Here is an 18,948-nt window from a genome sequence, read left to right as displayed (position 1 = left end):
CATATTTCTACATACTGTACGCACCGTGTGCTAGTCTGTTGGGAAGAGAATGTGGCAAACAGTGCGTAGTCGTGTACGTGTTGACACTAAAGGTTATTTTAGTTTCTTTTAGAGCGTGCTGTTTCATTGTGTAACAGTAGCCGCGAATATTTCCTTACCTAGGACCACTTGGAGTCGCACGAGACCACTTGGAGTCGCACGGCGCTTGGAGTCGCACGAGAAAATTTCCTCGCGCTGAAGCCGCCACTTCCGCACCACACATTCACCGATTCCGAACTTCCGTCCTCCTGCACAGTTGTTGGTTATCGCATGAAGAATAGCAGCCCGCTTAAACGCTGCCGTAAACGAGCGCCAAGTGTTCTTCGAGCCTACGGCACTCATGTCAGACAAAAGTGACTCGAGAGAGCCGGTCGTGGACACAAGCGACAGGAGCACGCGGCGACGCGCCCGCTTAGAAAATTGTATCACAAAGAGGAGCTCTTCCGTCAACTATCAGTACCCCCCTACGGCGGCTCTTCCATCGATTACCGGTGCTCCCTCAAGAGCCGTGCGCTCGTCATAAAGGCACTCGTAATGCGCGCAGTAGATGCTAAAAAAAGAAAAGATTTTGTATAAGCACGCGGAAAACTATGCGCTTTGGGTTGAGCGGGAAACTATTCGAGATGACAATACATGGTTCGATTTCGATTCTAAGGTACATGGTTCGATTTCGATTCTAAGACGACCCCCCAACATTGGATTGTCAAATTTGAAAAAAAGGGTCGTCTTACAATCGTGTAAATACGATACGTGCCATATATTCATGTCTTTACTCATTACTAACTATTGGTATAGCTAGGAGGTAGTACACCGGACACTTGCTGCTCCCAAAATGTCTTTCTGCCTTCACACACAGAGTACAAAGTGAGACGTGACGACACTTGACTGTCCTGCCCCTATTTCGGATCAAGGACACGCCCCCACCAAAAAAATAGTTCAGCTGCATGCATTGCGGGTTCTGCGCAGCTCCATTTGTCCCTCTTCATTGAGCAACAGTGTCAGCTTAGTCTGTTTGTTAAAACCACTGTTTTGTTCTCAAAAAGCTACGCTTACACTTTTCTGCTGAATAATATGGAGTGGCACTGATTTTTTTTTTGTTTTTTTAAATCCTTATGGTTCTCCCTCACATGCTAGTCTGGGTTAAATAGTGAAATTTTCAAACTCTCGTCACTTCCTGCTCAATCTGCACTTTGCAGGCTCGAGTTCAAGTAGTTGGGATGCTGATCAAGCAGTAGTAGCTGCCCTTCACAAAAGCATAGCTACATTGAAAGAGTGCTTGAACGACATGAAGCGGAAAGTTGCTACACTGCAACAACAGAAAAGCAGAGCAAACCGTAGAAACCACGAACTCGCGCGAAACATCAAGAAGTACCTGTCACCAGATCAACTGCAAGGCATGTGGACTTCCAGTATGCGAGGGAAGCAATGGTCTACTGAGACTCTACAGAAAGGCCTCAAGCTCCGTTTGGCATGTGGATCCAGAGGCTACAATGCGGTCAGGGAGCTTGCTGTACCCCTTCCGAGTGAAAGAACTTTACAACGTCGTGTTGAAAACTACAAGTTCTCACCAGGAATTCAGCATGAGGTTCTGAAGTCTCTTGCTTCAGGTGAAAGGATGGTGTAGCTGAATATATTTGTTACATTTATTCTCGTGAGCATCTCTTTCAGCAGTACACCTTGAGCAAAAGCCTTTTTCAGAGCCTTCCACTATGGCATGTTTATTTATTTATTTACAGTACCTTACAGAGCCCTCGAGGGGCATTGTGTAAGGGGGGCGGTACAGATAATATGTTAGAAAAATACATATATGTAATATCTACACATACATAGGCAAATAATGAATACAATAGAAAATGCATTTCTACTTATGAACATGTAAGCAAAATACATACTAGAAAAGTGAGTACAGTATGTGAAAGTGAAATACAAAAATAACTATTATGACAGTAACTACAACCTAGCAATAGTGAAAAACATCGGCAACAGTCCTAGAAACACTGATGATTACGAAGATGCGATAGAGCAGTTTTTGGTGCATAAGTATTTTTTAAGAGTATGATAGAACTTTTTGTGGTCTTGTTCTGACGCAAGATCATCTGGCAAATCATTCCACAAACGAATAGCTAGTGGAAGAGCCGACTGGTTGAAAGCGTTAGAATTGCCGTACATGCGTGATAAGCTAAAGGTGTTATGTAGTCTGCTCGAAGTTCGATGTGCTAGATTAAGGTGAACAGATGGCATCATGCTGGTGTGAATGCGTTTGTGAAATAGTGATAAAAGTGAGATGTCGCGGCGAATTTTCAGTGGCTCGAGTGCAAGGCTATGTTTAATCTGTGTTACGCTGGATGGGTAGCTGTGATTACGCGCTATGAATCGACTAGCTCTGTTCTGTATACATTCTCACTTATCTATGAGGTATTGTTGATATGGTGACCAAATGGAGGATGCGAACTCCAGTTGAGGACGGATTAGAGCAAGATAAGCCAGTTTGCGCACATCAGAGGGAGCACTGTATAGATTTCGGCACAGAAAACCTAATGATCTTGATGTGTTGGCACAGATAGCAGTGATATGTGTGGACCACGAAAGTGTAGAAGTTAAGTTTATGCCTAGGTATTTGTAATGATCAGTGCGTTCTACTATGCTATTATCAATTTTGTATTGGCTATTAAAGTTATCACATTTGCGACTAAAGGTGATTAGTTTGCATTTGGAAACATTAAGTGTCATCTGCCATGTTTTGCACCACTCAATTATATGCTCGAGGTCTTTTTGAAGGGTTAGATGATCGCTATTGTTTCGTATGGGACGATAGATATAGCTGTCATCGGCAGATATACGCATACATGAGGATAAGTTGTCAGGCAGGTCGTTAATGTAAATGAGGAAAAGTAAGGGACCAAGAACACTGCCCTGTGGTACACCAGAGGAAACGTAACAGAGTGATGAAGAATGATTGTTGGCGATAGTGAACTGTTGGCGGTTAGTTAGGAAGTTTCTGAGCCATGTTAGCGTGAGTGAATCAAGTTTTAGTGATGACAGTTTTAATATCAAGCGACAATGAGCAACACGATCGAATGCCTTTGCAAAATCAAGAAATAAACAGTCTGTCTGTAGATTACTGTTCATGTTAGAATGTAGGTCGGTGGTGAACTCAAAGAGTTGAGTTTCGCAAGAATGACCCTTTCGGAACCCATGCTGGTTTGTGAAAAAGAAATTGTTAGATTCTAGATGTGCATAAATGTTAGAAGCTATGATATGCTCAAGAATCTTGCAACATATGCACGTCAAGGAAATGGGGCGATAATTTCCAGGTGAATTTTTACTACCACTTTTATGAACTGGCACTACCTTCGCTATCTTCCAGTCAGAAGGCAACATTCCTGTAGCAAGCGACTGCCGAAAAATGTGAAGCAGGATATTGCCAGACACATAAACAGTGTTCTTTAATATTTTTGAATTGATATTGTCAATACCAGAAGATGATGACATCTTCAGATTTTCAATAATATTAACTATGCCTTCAATTGTGATATCTATAGGTGACATGAATGAGTAATCGCGTTCAACAATTTCTGGAAGATGAGCATGCTCGCTAGTAAACACGGATGAAAAGAATGAATTAAAGACATGAGGACAATCAGTGTCGGCAAAAGGAGTGTTATTTGCATCGTGTAATGAAATGAAGTTATCGTCCCGATCAGGACTTATTACTTGACTCATGTCTCATGATCGTATCATGGTTTTCGCATGTAAACCCAAATATTTATTAAGCTTTCATGTGTTGCTAGTGCCAGTGTTAGTGCCTGTCACTGCGCTGTTTGTCGTGCACGTTTTAGCGGCCGTTCATAAAGTTTCCACAACATATTCTCACCTTTCCTTCACTTATGACTTCAGGTCCTCTAACTAGGCACAATTCCACATAAATTTCAATAGGTGATAATCTTCTTGCATGCAAACATCGAAATACAGCTTGCACTGTGCACTGCCTGTTTATTCTTGAAAAGCATTGTATTTTAAATGTCTTTATTAATGTTTTTGTTGCCTAATGCATGTTGCATATTTCAGATAACCACCATGAAGGAGCATGAGAGGCATGAAGTTCTGATCCTTGATGAAATTCAGTTGAGCTCAGGGCTTGCGTTTGACCAAACGACTGGCACTGTTATTGGAAGGCCAACTTTACCTTTGGCCGACGGTTCTCTGCCACATGCTGCAGTGGCAACGCATGGACTTGTTTTCATGCTGGGTGGGGTTACACAAAGATGGAAGCAGACAGTTGCTTATCATCTTACTGGAAACTCGTTCAGCAGTGCTGCAGTTCAAGAACAGTTGATTGAAATTATTCAGGAATGTGAAACAATCGGGGTTCGTATAGATGCAGTCGTTAGCGACATGGGTGGTGGGAATATGGCGCTCTGGAGAGAATTTGGCATAGTTGTGGGAAAGCATTCTGTGTCAAGAGTTTCTTGTTGTCATCCTGTTGACCAAAATCGCAAGCTTTATTTTATGGAAGACACCGCACATTTGCTAAAGAACTTGAGGAACCACCTCACACGTGGTCAATCGATTTTCCTTCCCGAAAATGTGGTCGAAAAGCACAAGCTGTCTTGAATGAGGTTAACCTTGTGCCGATTCAGAAGCTGGTAGAAATAGACTCTGAACTGCAATTAAACATAGCACCGCACTTGAAACCATTCTTCTTGGACCCAGGACACTATGAGAAAATGAAAGTGGGGCCTGCATTTTCGTTGCTAAATCACGATACTGCAGCTGCACTACGTTTCCTGGTCCAAAGGGGAGATTTGCCCCAAGAAGCGTTGACAACAGCATGGTTCATGCTGTTGGTTCAAGGTGGTTCAAAGTACTGACATCACGTACAACGAAGCTTGGCATCAGCAAGTTAAATGATCAGAAATATGAGGACTCAGTGATTTTTTTAAAGGATATGGTAACTCTTTTTACAGATCTGAAGATAGGCTCTCCATCGAAACACGTGTGGAAGCCTGTGCAGACGGGCATAATTTTGGTGTGTAAAGTTGCATTGGAACTGCAGCATTATTATCTTAATGAGAAGGGCTTCTTTTTTGTTTTGCTCAGCCGGTTTGCCCAAGATGCTCTTGAGAATTTGTTCTCCACTCTGAGGGCGAAGAATGCAGTACCAAAAGCTCTTCAATTTCGTAGTGCTATTCAAGCTGCTACTTTGGCACAGTTCTTTCGGCCCAGTAGAAGTGGAAGCTATGCTATCGACGATGCTCCTTCCTTAGTTGGCATCGAAAATTGCCACGCAACAGCTCCTAACAGCAATGATACAGAAGCTGTTGAATATCCCAGTGATCTTCTCGACATAAGCATGATGGAGCATGAGTCTTTTATTTACCTTGCTGGGTTTGTGGTAAAGAGTGTTGCAAAGCACACAGAGATTTGTGAGCAGTGCAAAACTGCCACAGTGTCGAACGAAGCTAGTGTGCTCACAAAGTTAAAATCCTACACTGATGACAGCAAGCTCGTATCACCAGGGCCAGCAGTACTTCATTTGCTCGAAACAGCTGAGAATATGTTTAGAGGGAATAGCAACAAGCTTCTGTGCAATGAAGTTACGATTGGTCAACTTGTGGCCACCACTAATAACAGTGTGTAAGCTGTCAATTGTTTTCGACCTTGCCACAACATTCATCAGGAGAGGTTGCTGAGAGCATTTTTTAAAACCAGAACTAACATTCTTCAGCGGAAAGAGAATATGCGTTTGGCAGCTGATGAAGCTGAAGATGCAAAAACTGGTAGTCGTAGCATTGGAAAGCAGGCTGCTACAACCAATGTAAAATAGTGTGTATGCCTCATTTCTTTCGTGTTTTCCTTCCATTTTTCTATGATGCATATGTGGTATGGCCTCTTAACCTAGTCTGTAGGTACAGTACTCACGGATTGAAATGCAGGACTTATGGTCTCAGTAACGCACATACCATACTTTTGTTGACACTGCGTTAAGTTCGGGTCATATTGGCGTAATTTCGACTAGAACGTGTATATCAGAGCCAAAATTATTCTTAGATACTATATTTATCACAAGACGTGGTTATTTCGAGCAGGTGTGCATATTAGTTATCCCCAAAAACTTGATGTTGCGTTTGAATCCCCAAGTACCGTACATGAGGAACTGCAGTGTTTTGTCATATTGTGATTTCATTTCAACAGTAATTACTTATCTTTGATCCGTACAGCTCAGAGCAGATGTTTTCAGTTGCCGTCATAATGTCATTGAAAGTTCTAACACGTTTGCCCTGTTTGTTTCAGTGTGTACATTTTGGTCCTTTATAAGCAGTTCCCTTTAAGTAGCTTGGGTGGTGTCTCGATCTCATTTACGTTGCAATTCTGTGTGACTAGAGTTCTTGATGAGAAGCTTTGTTAACTTAGCTAAGCCTACTTTTAATATTCTGTGTCAAGTGTCCCTGTTTTTCATTATGTTTCTCGTCACTCGGGAAATTTCGCTTACTTTCTGCCTTGGTGGTTTACCGCCTTAAATTTCTGCTTCAGATGTCAGTGTAGTAATGGTTTTGTTCATTGCTTCTGTGTCTGTTATCTCGTTTTTCCTCTCTTTGCTTTGCATTTCTTGCCAAACGCAATTCTAAGCTCGTGTATTTTTATTTTGACTTCTGCTAGGTTAGCCTGTGGCTGATTTTCCTCTTGTTGTCTTGAGGCTGAAGCTATTGTTGCCCTATGATTTTACAGTTTTGCACTTGTTGTTGAGGGCAATTATAAGCTCGTGTGTTTTTATTCCAACTACATCTGGGTTGGCCTCTATTTTAGTGGCTAATTTTGCTCTTCTTCTCTTCAGATAGAGCTGTTGTTGCCCTCACTAGTCTATGATTAGGTCCGTGGTTTTGCTGTGCCTATTAAATGTTTTATTCTGTCTTTTCCATGTATGTCCTGTTTCATGCCTACATATCTGCATAATATGTTTTGCATATCCCCAGTAGGGGCTTTCCATGTCTACTTTCTATTCCTGTGCTTTCAAAAGTTCAATATGTGTACTTCATTTCATTCGCTAAATTCCAGATGTGGAGTGTTAATCTTGATAAAGGTGTTTGGCACAAATTGCGTCCACTTGTCCCTAGTTGTGAGCGCACCACGAATGCCATCACTTTTCTTTACTCTTGTCATTGTGATGTGCACGTATAGCAACAAGTCACCGTTAGCACATATTTCATGTCATTTATTGTGTACACTGCATAATTATCATGTATGATTGAGGCAGTCCTGCATTTTCATGAAATGTTGAATAAATGTCATGTTTTGTGCCCTTCATTCAGTTTTTGCATAGAATCAACTGTACTTGAACTTTGGTGTTTATCAATGAAGTGACATTATGGAATATGGTTTCCTAATAAATACCAGGCCCTTTTGTTCGCTTGACATATTGCATGCTATTATGATGGCATATGCATAAACATGTCATGCCATGAACATCCCAAGTATACGTGTGTACTCAATACTGCCTTCCCAGACGCAGTCATTCTTATGTATTCATGCCAGGAAAGACCGAGGTGTGATGGATGGTGAGTGGCCTAGAGCCGGTATGTAAGTGTAAAACATTATTCTAAGAGAGATGTATTCTGTTTAAACAATGAGGACAATCATATGTGCAAAGAAGGAACTTCATGCAACACTGGACACAAACGGTATGGACCTCACCAGAACACAGAGGAGAAACATTATGCACATTATTGCACTACCCCAACCTCTGTCCTTGTGAAATGCGAGCTGTTCGTACCTTATAATAATAACCAAGTAGCTTGAGATGTGTTCTTTATGGAGCAAGCTATGCTTACTCATATTTATTGATTGTATTTTAACACACCTATTAAAAGAATAAAAGCATGGACGAGAACATAGGTAGAAAATTTGATTGGACACATGCTGGACTAACAACTGCAAGTCTCCAATTGGAATATGTTTTACAGCAATCGCAAATGATAGTATGGTCGGGCTGCATGCACCCCTTGTATGCAGATTTTTAGGTCCTGTCGAGGAGGTTAAACTTTGATTGATTGATTGATATGTGGGGTTTAACGTCCCAAAACCACTATATGATTTTGAGAGACGCCGTAGTGGAGGGCTCCGGAAATTTAGACCACCCGGGGTTCTTTAACGTGCACCCAAATCTGAGCACACGGGCCTACAACATTTCCGCCTCCATCGGAAATGCAGCCGGGATTCAAACCCGCGCCCTGCGGGTCAGCAGCCGAGTACCTTAGCCACTAGACCACCGCGGCGGGGCGAGGTTAAACTTTCAAACACGTTGGCAGATAGAAGAGAAATGCAGGGAAAAAGGACAAAGTTAAGTCTTCATATATGTTTTATTTGTTGGGTTGTGCATTCAGCTGCTAGAGAGAGATGCTAAAAAGCACTATGCATGCGCGATATCTTTTTTTGTATTCTTCAGATAGTATTTCGTTTGTTTACCGCCTGTCTTACGTAATACTTCTATGGACTCTATTGCCTCCTCAGCTGCGCTTTCTTTTTTTTTCCAATATGAGCGAACTCGCCCAGTTTTACACTAGTTTACATCTCAATATACCTTCTATGCGGACTGTAACAAGCCACGTCGGTTAATATACGCACACGATGTGCAGTAGTTGTTTAAATTACTGTACATCAAATAATGCGAGCAGCATATAACCTCACAGACCGAAGAAAGAATCAGCATGACCATGTGACCTGATTTTGTCAGCACTTGCCAATAGTATCACATGGCCTAACTCGCCCGCCCATGCAGTCGCTTCATGCAATTGACGGTGAACTCGAACTGTTGGGATCGCGCCGACAACGTATATCTGAGTCTTTCCTTCGGCTGCGCACGGCGCTGTATTAAATATTGCTGCGGCGACCTTTTAAAGCTTTCGGTACCGACGGTCCAAGAAGAGCGTGCCAAAGTCATAGTTGCTTTCGTAGTTTTTCTACAGTAGAAAGGTTGGCTTCTTCGCACAAAACACTTGCTTTGAAAACGTAGAACGATCCATTGCCTGTTTTGCGAGGGGTAGCTAGCTTTCTATTCCTTTGAATCGACCAACGAACGAACGAGTAATGTCACCACACTAACGATACAAAGAACTGTTCAGCGACGAATGAAATGCAAAGGAAGTGTACCGAATACGAAATACTGGCAACGCCGCACACACGCTGGGGCAGCGATGAAGAATCTCGGAACGATGGCCGCCGTAGACTTTGCTTCTGTGAAGCGAGCGCGCGCTCCCCGAACAGACGCCACCGGCATACCCTTTCAGCATACCCGAGGCACGGCCGCTCGATGAAAAACGCTCGGCGCAGCAGTGCCCGAGCTGCCCAAGCGTCTGGCACATCCAGTGCGCCCGCGTGCTTTCGCATTCGTAGTTTCCTGGTGGACACTCTAGAGGCGCTGCTGTGGCTGCTGGGAGAGGAGCGGAGACGAAGGGGTGTGGTTGGCACTACTTTAGTTTATTTTTCAGGGACTTTAGGTCACACTAGGGAGCCTACATGAACGACCGTTTTTAGGGTGATGTCTGCCTTTGACCCACTACATGCCGCCAACGCACCGCCGCCCGCCAAAACACAATGTTGCCAGACAGCAACGCCGCGCTGTCGCCCCATCTTGGTGCCCGCACTGCGTCTACGCCCGGTTGCGTTTAGTTCTCAATAATACGGCGTCGAACGTTGCGGTAGCGTGTTAAACGCTGCCGGTGAAGCCTTAGAATGCCTGGATGCTGCGTACCGCTCTGCACTAACCACAACAGAAAGGGGGTGCGAATGTTCCGCTTCCCAGCGAGCCCTGGCCGACGACAACTATGGCTGGCTCAAGTGAAGCGAGCCGGCTGGGAGCCCACCAATGCGTCTCGTATTTGCTCTGTGAGTACTGCGTATTTCGTTCGCTGTTTTTTCCTGCGGCACACGTATATGTGTTTCGCGGTGTTCGCGAATGAGTAGAAACATGTGGTGGTATTCGCTTGGAGTCAACCGCAGCTATTTTAGCACTCAGATTTAAAATCTGAGTATGCCATTACGCCCGCTTCAGATTGATTGCCAACGAATGTTCGTATCTTGTCACTAAGAAATGGCAATAGAATCGTGCCCTGAATATCCTCGGGTATGTTCCATGCCGCAAAAAGTGCTTCCATGTTTTTGAACCAGGTGGGAATCATAGGCTAATCAGTGGGCATGGGTGCAAGAACTGCCTTTAGCTCCTTCTAGTACCGCCTGATACTCATTAGCTGGTTCCGGTTTTCCGGTTCTTCTGATAAAGCACACGACAACCTAATCTGTTGTAGCTCAAGCTTCAGCTTCAGCGCTTTATTTTCAAGCTTCTACACTCGGGTGCGATCCGAATCACTAACGGCGTCCCTTGTATCACATCTCTATCTGAGTCCGCCATCTCCCAGAAAGTGCCTGAACGCAAGTGCATTTAGTAAAAACAAATTTGGGGGTCCCGAGAGAGCACAAAGCAGGCTTCACCTTGCAGTGATGCGTCGCCCGATGAACTTGACAGCAGGAACTGCGTCCGTCTCTTCACCAACGCTATGAACGACGACCACTTCAAATGCAGCTGGTCTTCGCCCGATCACTTTTGTTGCTCACTCAGTCTGTCACATCGACTGCCCTGCTGCTAAACGGGCTCTCGCTGATCCAGCCCCGAAACGCATCGTATGGGCTCCTGGCCATCAGGGCTTACGAGGTAATGAGGCCGCTGACGCGGCCGCCCGAGCGCTTACCCACCGGGCTCCTCACCTTGGCTCTTATGACTCAGAGTCCAATACACCGCTGCTGCGGTTCAAAGAAATTCTGACCTATTATCGTGACACTCACCGCCTTTACCCGGCTCCCGCAAAGGGGCTGAGTAAGGCGGAAGAGCGAACTCTAAGGCGCCTGCAGACAGGTACTCTACTCTGTCCTGCAATCCTAAAACATTTCGATGCGAACACAGATGGGCGGTGCCCACACTGTGGGGAGACGTGTGATATCTTCCACATAGTATGGGCATGCCCGAAAAATCCCCACCTACCCCCTTCCCCTACCCCTTCCCGAGAGGCATGGGAGACTGCCCTCCTCAACTGCTCATCACTAGAGTCTCAACGGGCTCTGGTGAGACGGGCGCGAGTAGGGGCCTCGTCATGCGGTGTCCCGGACTAAGGACGCCGACCATGTAGCGGGGTCATGCTTTGGCCCCGTACCTCTCTCTTTTATATTAAATGTTTTTCATCATCATCATCATCACCTCTAGTTTAGTTCTTGCAGTGTTCACTAGATGGCGGTACCGTCCCCTGTATGTCGAGAAAATACAGTTTGCATAGAGTGGGAAGGAATGCGTAGCAAAGAGAACGTTGAGGTTAGCAGGGGTCTGAGACAGGGATGTCCTTTGTCCCCACTGTTATTCATGCTGTACATGGTGAGTATGGAAAAAGCGCTAGAAGGTAGCAACATTGGTTTTAATCTGTCACACAAACAGGGCGGCATGATGATTGAGCAGAAGCTTCCAGGTTTATTTTATGCGGACGATATCGTCTTATTTGCGGACAGTCGAGATGATATACAGCAGCTGGCGAATATATGCGGAAGGGAAGGTGAAGCTCTTGGACTAGGATTCAGTGTAACGAAGTGTGGTTTGATGGTATTCAATGATCCCTGTGATCAGACGGTGTCCATACAAGGCCAAGAAATACCGAGGGTAAGTGAATACAAGTACCTTGGAGTATGGGTAAATGAGAGTGATAGATACATGGAGGTACAGGAAAAAGCCTCGGCAGCAAAAGGAAAGAGGAATGCGGCAATAATGAAGCACAGAGCGTTGTGGGGATACAATAGGTATGAGGTGCTTCGAGGTCTGTGGAAGGGTGTAATGGTTCCAGGGCTTACTTTTGGGAACTCAGTGGTGTGCATGAGGGCAGAGGTGCAATCGGGAATGGATGTAAATCAAAGGACTGTGGGACGCCTCGCGTTGGGTGCTCACGGGAAGACGACAAACGAGGCTGTAAAGGGCGATATGGGGTGGGCAGGTTTTGAGGCGAGGGAAGCGCAGAGCAAAATAAGGTTCGAAGAAAGGCTAAGAAATATGAAGGAGAGTAGATGGGCAGAGAAGGTGTTCCGTTATTTGTATAGGAAGAGCGTGGACACACAGTGGAGAAAAAGAACTAGAAGACTCACTAGTAAATATACGGCTGGTATTGTGAGCCATATGTCAACAAAGAGCGTTAAGGGAAAAGTCAGGGAGGCGGAGAGGATTTACTGGATGGCAGCTATGGAGAAAAAACCGGCTTTGAGTAACTACCGAAAGGGCAAAAATGAAATAAGGAGGGAGGCATTTTACGATAATTCAAGGGGAAGCGCTTTACTGTTTGAAGCGAGATTGGGTTGCCTTAGAACGCGTAGTTATAAAGCAAGATTCAGTAAAGAAGAAGAACAATGCACATGCTGCGGGAAAGATAAGGAAACGGCGGAACATGTTCTGATTGAATGTGGAGATATCCACCCAGGTGTACGTTTGGGCACGAACCTACAGGAAGCCTTGGGTTTTAGGGACAACAATGGAAAGCTGAACACACCCGCGATTGAAATAAGTAAGAGACGGTTAGAGTATTGGTGGCAGAAAATTAGAGAGAAAGGACAAAAATAAATATTGGAAAAATAAAATATGGACAGTGTGCCGTAAATGGCAGAGAACTTAAGCTGAAAATTTACCTTTTTCCATTAAGATAGAATTTATCGAAGTAGAGGCATTAGGCCAACATAAAAAAAAAGAAAAAAGATTTTTTTTGTCGAGCCTGGTGGCATACTTGTCACCACCCCGTTATAAAGGGGACGCTCATAGCATCCATCCATCCATGTAATGGTGGAATAGGTAGGCTTGCTTTCGGAGCTCACGGGAATACACCAAATCAGGGAGTACAAGGTGATATGGGATGGACATCATTTGAGGGCAGGGAAGCTAGCAGCAAGATAAAATTTGAGAAGCGATTGAGAGAAATGGGGGAAGAGCGTTGGGCTAGGAAGGTTTTCAGCTACTTGTACATGAAGAATGTCGATACAAAATGGAGGCAGCGAACCAGGAAGTTGACTGGTAAATACTTAGAAAACAGCAGGGGGCCAAACCAAAAAGAACTATTGGTTAAGAAGAAAGTGAAGGAAACGGAGACTGACATGTGGAGAATGGGCATGATTAAGAAGTCCGCACTAGAGATCTATCGAACTTTTAAGCAGGAGATTGCCAAGGAAAGGATCTATGATAATACTCGGGGTAGTTCTCTACTGTTTGAGGCCAGGACGGGAGTACTGCGAACCAAGACATATCGGGCCAAATACGAAGGGGTAGACACAGTATGCAGTGCGTGTGGAGAGGAAGAAGAAACGGCCGAACACTTGATAATGTTCTGTAAAGGGCTTCACCCTATAGTTCAGGATGATGGCGCAGAGTTTTTCAAAGCACTGGGATTTAGGGACAGCGAGGGCAAAATAGACTTTAAGCGGGTAGACTTAACTAGAAGGAGGTTATCTGATTGGTGGCTAAAGTCAAGGCACGAGTGAAAATTAAACCCTTCACTGCGAAGTACGAATCCCCAACTTCATTATTTAAAGGAAAAAAAAGATAAATGTATTGGTTAGTTCACTAAGTATTACGGCTACGTGGCGTTAGCCGCCGCCCGATGTAAAGGGTACAGCCACATCCATCCATCCATCCATCCATGTAGCCACCTCTAGTTTAGTTCTTGCAGTGTTCACTAGATGGCGGTACCGTCTCCTGTATGCAGTGGTAGAGGTCGGACGTGTTTTTGGAGAGCTCCGGAATGACAGCTACAGATAAGTGTTTTTGCATGTTTCCAGCTTGCCTCTGTATGTAGCGTTATGAGAACGTAAGGGGCTAGCGTAAAGCTTGATTAGGTCTAGTACGGTGTACGTTTTTTTTTAGTATTTTGTACTGTGTCTTTTTTCTCCAGCCACCACGTGGCTGAGGCCTGCGCGTAGACCGACCACGTGCATGCGCAGGTGCTGTGAAGTGTAGCGTATTTATTTATTATTGTGGTTCTTTTTGGCTTAGACCAGTGTATTTTAGTACAGTTTTCTAACACGTGGGCATCGGTAAACTGAGCTAGCCATGGTCAAAAAGACCGTAAAGTGTTCAGAGTGCGGGGTAGGGTGGAAGGTGGAAATTAGTGGGGAGGAGAAAGCAGAAGATGACGCCAAGTGTAGACAGTGCGAGTTCGAGGAGAAAATGAAAAATATGATGGCGGTCCAGAGTGGGCTCATGGAGAAAATCGCAGAGCTGGAGAATGCATTGGCGAAGGAGCGAGAGAAAACGTCAGCCATGGAAGAAAGGCTCCGGGCAGCCGAGAAGGGCCTATCGAAGGTCGTGAAAGGGAACGAAGACGCAGGTGACGGCGGAAGCATTATGGCGACGACCCCCGGTGCGGGAGAGATGAAGGAAACAGGCATGACAAAGGCAGATACATTGGCCACAGGGCCCAGCTACCGGGAAGTAGTTTTGAGGGAGGGAGGGAGCAAACCAGCAGCCGTGACTCACGCTAGTCACCTAGTCAGCAGCCAGGTGCAGGTTTCAGAAGGAATGTCTGAACAGGTCATCATCGCCCGTGACTCAAATTTAGTCCGATGCGCAGCGGCAATCAAAGAAAGGGTGAAAGGCGACAAGAGAGTTGCGATAGGGACGTTCCCAGGACAAACGCTGGGGACAGTAATGAGTCAAGCGGGTGAACAACTCGCAGCTAAAGCTAACAATCGTAACCTCGTTGTAATTGCGGGAGGGTTAAATGACGTCCTGAAAAAAGAATCGTCAGGACTAGCGACGACCTTGGCGAAAGGGGTGGATGACATGCGCACCGTGTCCCCCCAGGTGCAAATTGTAGTATGCACAGTACCAGAAGTACCAGTACGCAACGTCAACCTGCAAAGAGCGGTTGTCGACGCAAACAAAGAGCTATGGCGAATTAGTCGAGAGAAGGGTTTCGAGGTAGTGGATTTAAACAGGGAAGTGCACAGGTGGGGTGGATTCCAAAGAGACAAGATTCATTTCGATAAGAGGCTTGGACACGAGGTGGGCTGGCGACTGGCAGGACGCGCAGTAGCTTTTTTGGGGGGCTCACGGGCCCTTCGGAGTCCGGGGTAGCTCGTAACAGGGAAAACAACCAGGAGGACGCTTTGACAGGTAGAATTGCGAAAAACCAGAAAAAAAATAAAAGAAAAAGGAAAAAGGCGCGTGTTGCAATTAGTTACATAAACATGCAGGGTGGCAGAAAGAAGGCAAAATGGTTAGAGATTGAGGAGCAGTTAAACAAAGAACAGATAGGCGTGTATGCGGTTACAGAAACACACCTTAGAGACTTGGAAGAGCCACCACATATTAAAAATTATGTTTGGGAAGGGTGTAACAGGACCATATCGGAAAGGAAAGGTGGGGGTGTAGGAATGCTAATTCACCGCGGAGCCAAATGGGTTAGAGTGAAACAGACGTGTTCAGAGCACCTCTGGGTTCTGGGCACAGTAGGTGGAAAGGAAACGTGGCTAGAGGTAGCCTACTTGTGGACGGGGAATAACTGCAGAGAAAAGAATCAGGAGATAGTGGATTGCATGAGTGCGGATATTAAGGAATTTGGTAATGGGGCCGAAATCATCCTTCTAGGGGACATGAATGCCCACATACATGACCTTGACGGATATTCAGACACCAATGGGAAGTTATTACTAGATCTTTGCGAGCAACATAGTCTGGAGATAGTTAACACGGGGCCTAAATGTGACGGCCAGATCACATGGGAAGTCGGAAACAAGCAATAAAGTATTGATTATTGTCTCATGACTGAAGGAATTTACCACAAACTGACAGAAATGAGGATAGACGAGGAAGGCATTAACAGCTTGGGTAGTGATCATAAACGAATAACATTACAAATGGGATACGAAACTGAAAATATGAGCATGGAATCAAAGTCTGGCAGCTCGTATTTAAATGACAAACAAATAATAAATATAGCCGCAAGAGTCGAGGAAGAAGTAGGCGAAATACCAGGCAAGGACTGGGAGTATAGTGAGCTGTTACATCTAATGACGAAGGAGATAGGGAAAGAGAAGAAAACTGTTTGCTGGAAAGGAAAAAGGAAGCCAAAAAGTTGGTGGAACAAGGAAATCCGGGAGGCGATCGAGAAGCGACGCGAAGCATCACGGGAGCATAGAAAGGCAAAAAAGGAGAAGCGGCCGCAGGGCGAAGTCAAAAAAATATGGGAAATATATTTAGAGAAAAAATCCCTTGTACAGAAATTGGTAGAGGCAAAAATTAAAGGTGAAAGAATGACTTTAGTTTTGTTTCTTTGCCTGGCGTCTTTTCTATGCTGTTGAATATAAAAACAAAATCATCACCCGGGCCTGACAACTTACCAAACGTGTTTCTTCACAGATACGCCGAAATGCTATCGCGTTTTCTTGTTATCATCTTTCGTGCATCACTATCTTCAGCAGTGCTTCCGAACGACTGGCTATCTGCTCGTGTCATTCCTATCCTAAAGAAAGGCGATCCATCATTAGTTCAAAACTACCGCCCCATATCACTAACCTCCTCTTGTTGTAAACTTTTAGAACACATTATTGCTAACGAAATCACTAGGTTTCTTGATGATCGAGCTATTTTAACTCCTATGCAGCATGGATTTAGGAAGGGCCTCTCCACTGTAACCCAATTAACTACTGTAATTCACAGTCTCGCTAGCGTTGTCGACAAATCAGGACAAACTGACGTCATATTTCTGGATTTTAGGAAGGCGTTTGATCTCGTGTCACACGCGAAACTAATCGAAAAACTTGTTCATCTGGACGTTCCCTCATACCTAGTAAATTGGATTTCTGCTTACCTCACTAACCGTAGGCAATTTGTTGCAATTGATAATTGCTGTTCGAGTGACCTTGCTGTTACTTCTGGAGTTCCCCAAGGAAGTGTTCTTGGACCTTTATTATTTAATATATACATTAATGACATAGTTGACTCTATTACTGAACCTGTACAGATAAAATTATTCGCTGATGACTGCTTACTCTTTAATGAAATTACCTGCCAGCAAGACCAAATCACCCTAAACTCTAACCTTCAAAAAATTTTAACATGGTGCGAACGCTGGGACATGCAGCTTAATATTGATAAAACAGTATTTATGAAAATCACCAAAAAAATTAATAAACTTTCGTTTACGTATAATCTTGCATCCATGCCTCTTACAGAGGTTGATGAATATAAGTACCTGGGTGTCATCATAACTAATAATCTCAGTTGGAACTCCCACATCTCTCGCCTTTGCGACTCAGCCTTCAAAAAACTCTGCTACCTCAGACACAAATTAAAACATGCTCCTCCCGAGACCCGTCTAACCGCTTATACCTCTCTTGTCCGTCCTAAGCTTGAATATGCAGCTATCGTATGGGATCCTTACACTAAAACTAACATCGATGCGCTAGAAAGGATCCAACGTAAAGCAGTAAGATTCATCTTCTCCAAATATCGCACCAGTGACTCTCCAAGTGACCTAATGGCCCAACACAACATTCAGTCCTTGCAACTAAGAAGAAAAATTCACAGGCTTAAATTTCTATTCTTACTGTATAATAATAAATTGTCTCTTTCTCCTGAACCTTACATAAAGCCTCTCACTGCTCGCCGAACAAGACATCGCCACTCTGCCACATTAACGCCTTACAATACCAGAACCAACATCTTTAAGTATTCCTTTTTTCCTCGAACAGTAGCCGACTGGAACAGCCTACCTCTTAGTACACTCAGCAACACCGACTCTATCGCATCCATTTCATCTTAGATCTAGCCCTTCCTCTTTCAATACAGCGATCCAGTATTTTTTTCCCTTCTCATATTGTATATTATTTTTCTTTGTATCACATTTCTTTTAGTGCTCATTTACTTGTTAGTAGATTCACTTTGTTGTTGCTTTGTATAGATCCTACTTGTATATATTCTTGATATTTCCAGACTTTGTACTTTTGTTCGTACTTTTCCCCTCCTGCCTGGGCCTATTAAGGCCTGCAGTATTCCTAAATAAATAAATAAATAATAAAGTGAACGCTGGATGACAGAGATACACGAAAAAAAGGAGGCCGCGCCTAGGATTTTTTGGAGCCACATAAAGGCGCTAGGTAGGAAGTCTGTCACAACGCAACAACATATTCTAGATGAAGGAGGAAATCAATTGGAAGGGTACGAAGCGCTAGGTTACATCCAAAAGGTAACAGCCGACTCGTTTCAAAAGAGCGTCCAGGGGATCTCCCCGGTGAGTAAAAGTGTGGCGGAGAAAGCAACAGAGGAAGAGCTAGTACTTGATAATTTCAACTGGAAAAAGGCCGAAGGAAAAATTCCAAAGCGCACTGCCGCGGGTTTAGATGGGATTCCCGTTAGCCTCATTAACGAACTAGGACATAACACTAAATAAGCATTGTTAAAAGCAGTAGAAAAAAGCTTAAAGGACGGACAAATACCGGACAGTTGGCGACAAAGTAGAATGAACTTAATCTATAAAGGCAAGGGAGAAAAGGACAAGATTCGCTCGTATAGACCACTAACCATTACATCGGTACTATACAGGTTGGCGATGCAAGCAGTAAAAATGAAAATAGAAACATGGGCCGAACATAACGATATTTTGGGAGAACTTCAGAACGGATTTCGAGTCGACAGGCGGTTAGACGATAACCTGTTTGTTCTCACTCAGTGTATAGAAATATCTAAAATAGAGAATAGGCCCTTGTACGTGGCTTTTCTAGACATCACTGGGGCATACGACAACGTTAATCAGGAAATTTTGTGGGATATATTGAAAGGAATGGGCATGGGCGACGACTGTATACAGCTTTTGAGGGAGATATACCGAGAAAATACAGTTT

The 18,948-nt window shown here is 44.3% G+C and overlaps 1 long non-coding RNA gene across 1 annotated transcript; it reads left to right on the top strand.

Annotated features, from left to right (window-relative positions):
- The first annotated feature begins 203 nt into the window (after positions 1 to 203).
- On the top strand, positions 204 to 7,452 carry LOC119173309 (uncharacterized). The gene is made up of 2 exons (XR_012895604.1): positions 204 to 1,646; positions 4,108 to 7,452. It is a non-coding gene; the product is annotated as an uncharacterized LOC119173309 (long non-coding RNA).
- The last annotated feature ends 11,496 nt before the right edge of the window (positions 7,453 to 18,948 follow it).

The sequence above is a fragment of the Rhipicephalus microplus genome, chromosome 5 (assembly GCF_043290135.1).
Source record: "Rhipicephalus microplus isolate Deutch F79 chromosome 5, USDA_Rmic, whole genome shotgun sequence".
NCBI classification, from domain to species: domain Eukaryota; kingdom Metazoa; phylum Arthropoda; class Arachnida; order Ixodida; family Ixodidae; genus Rhipicephalus; species Rhipicephalus microplus.
This window is presented reverse-complemented; position numbering and strand designations above follow the sequence as displayed.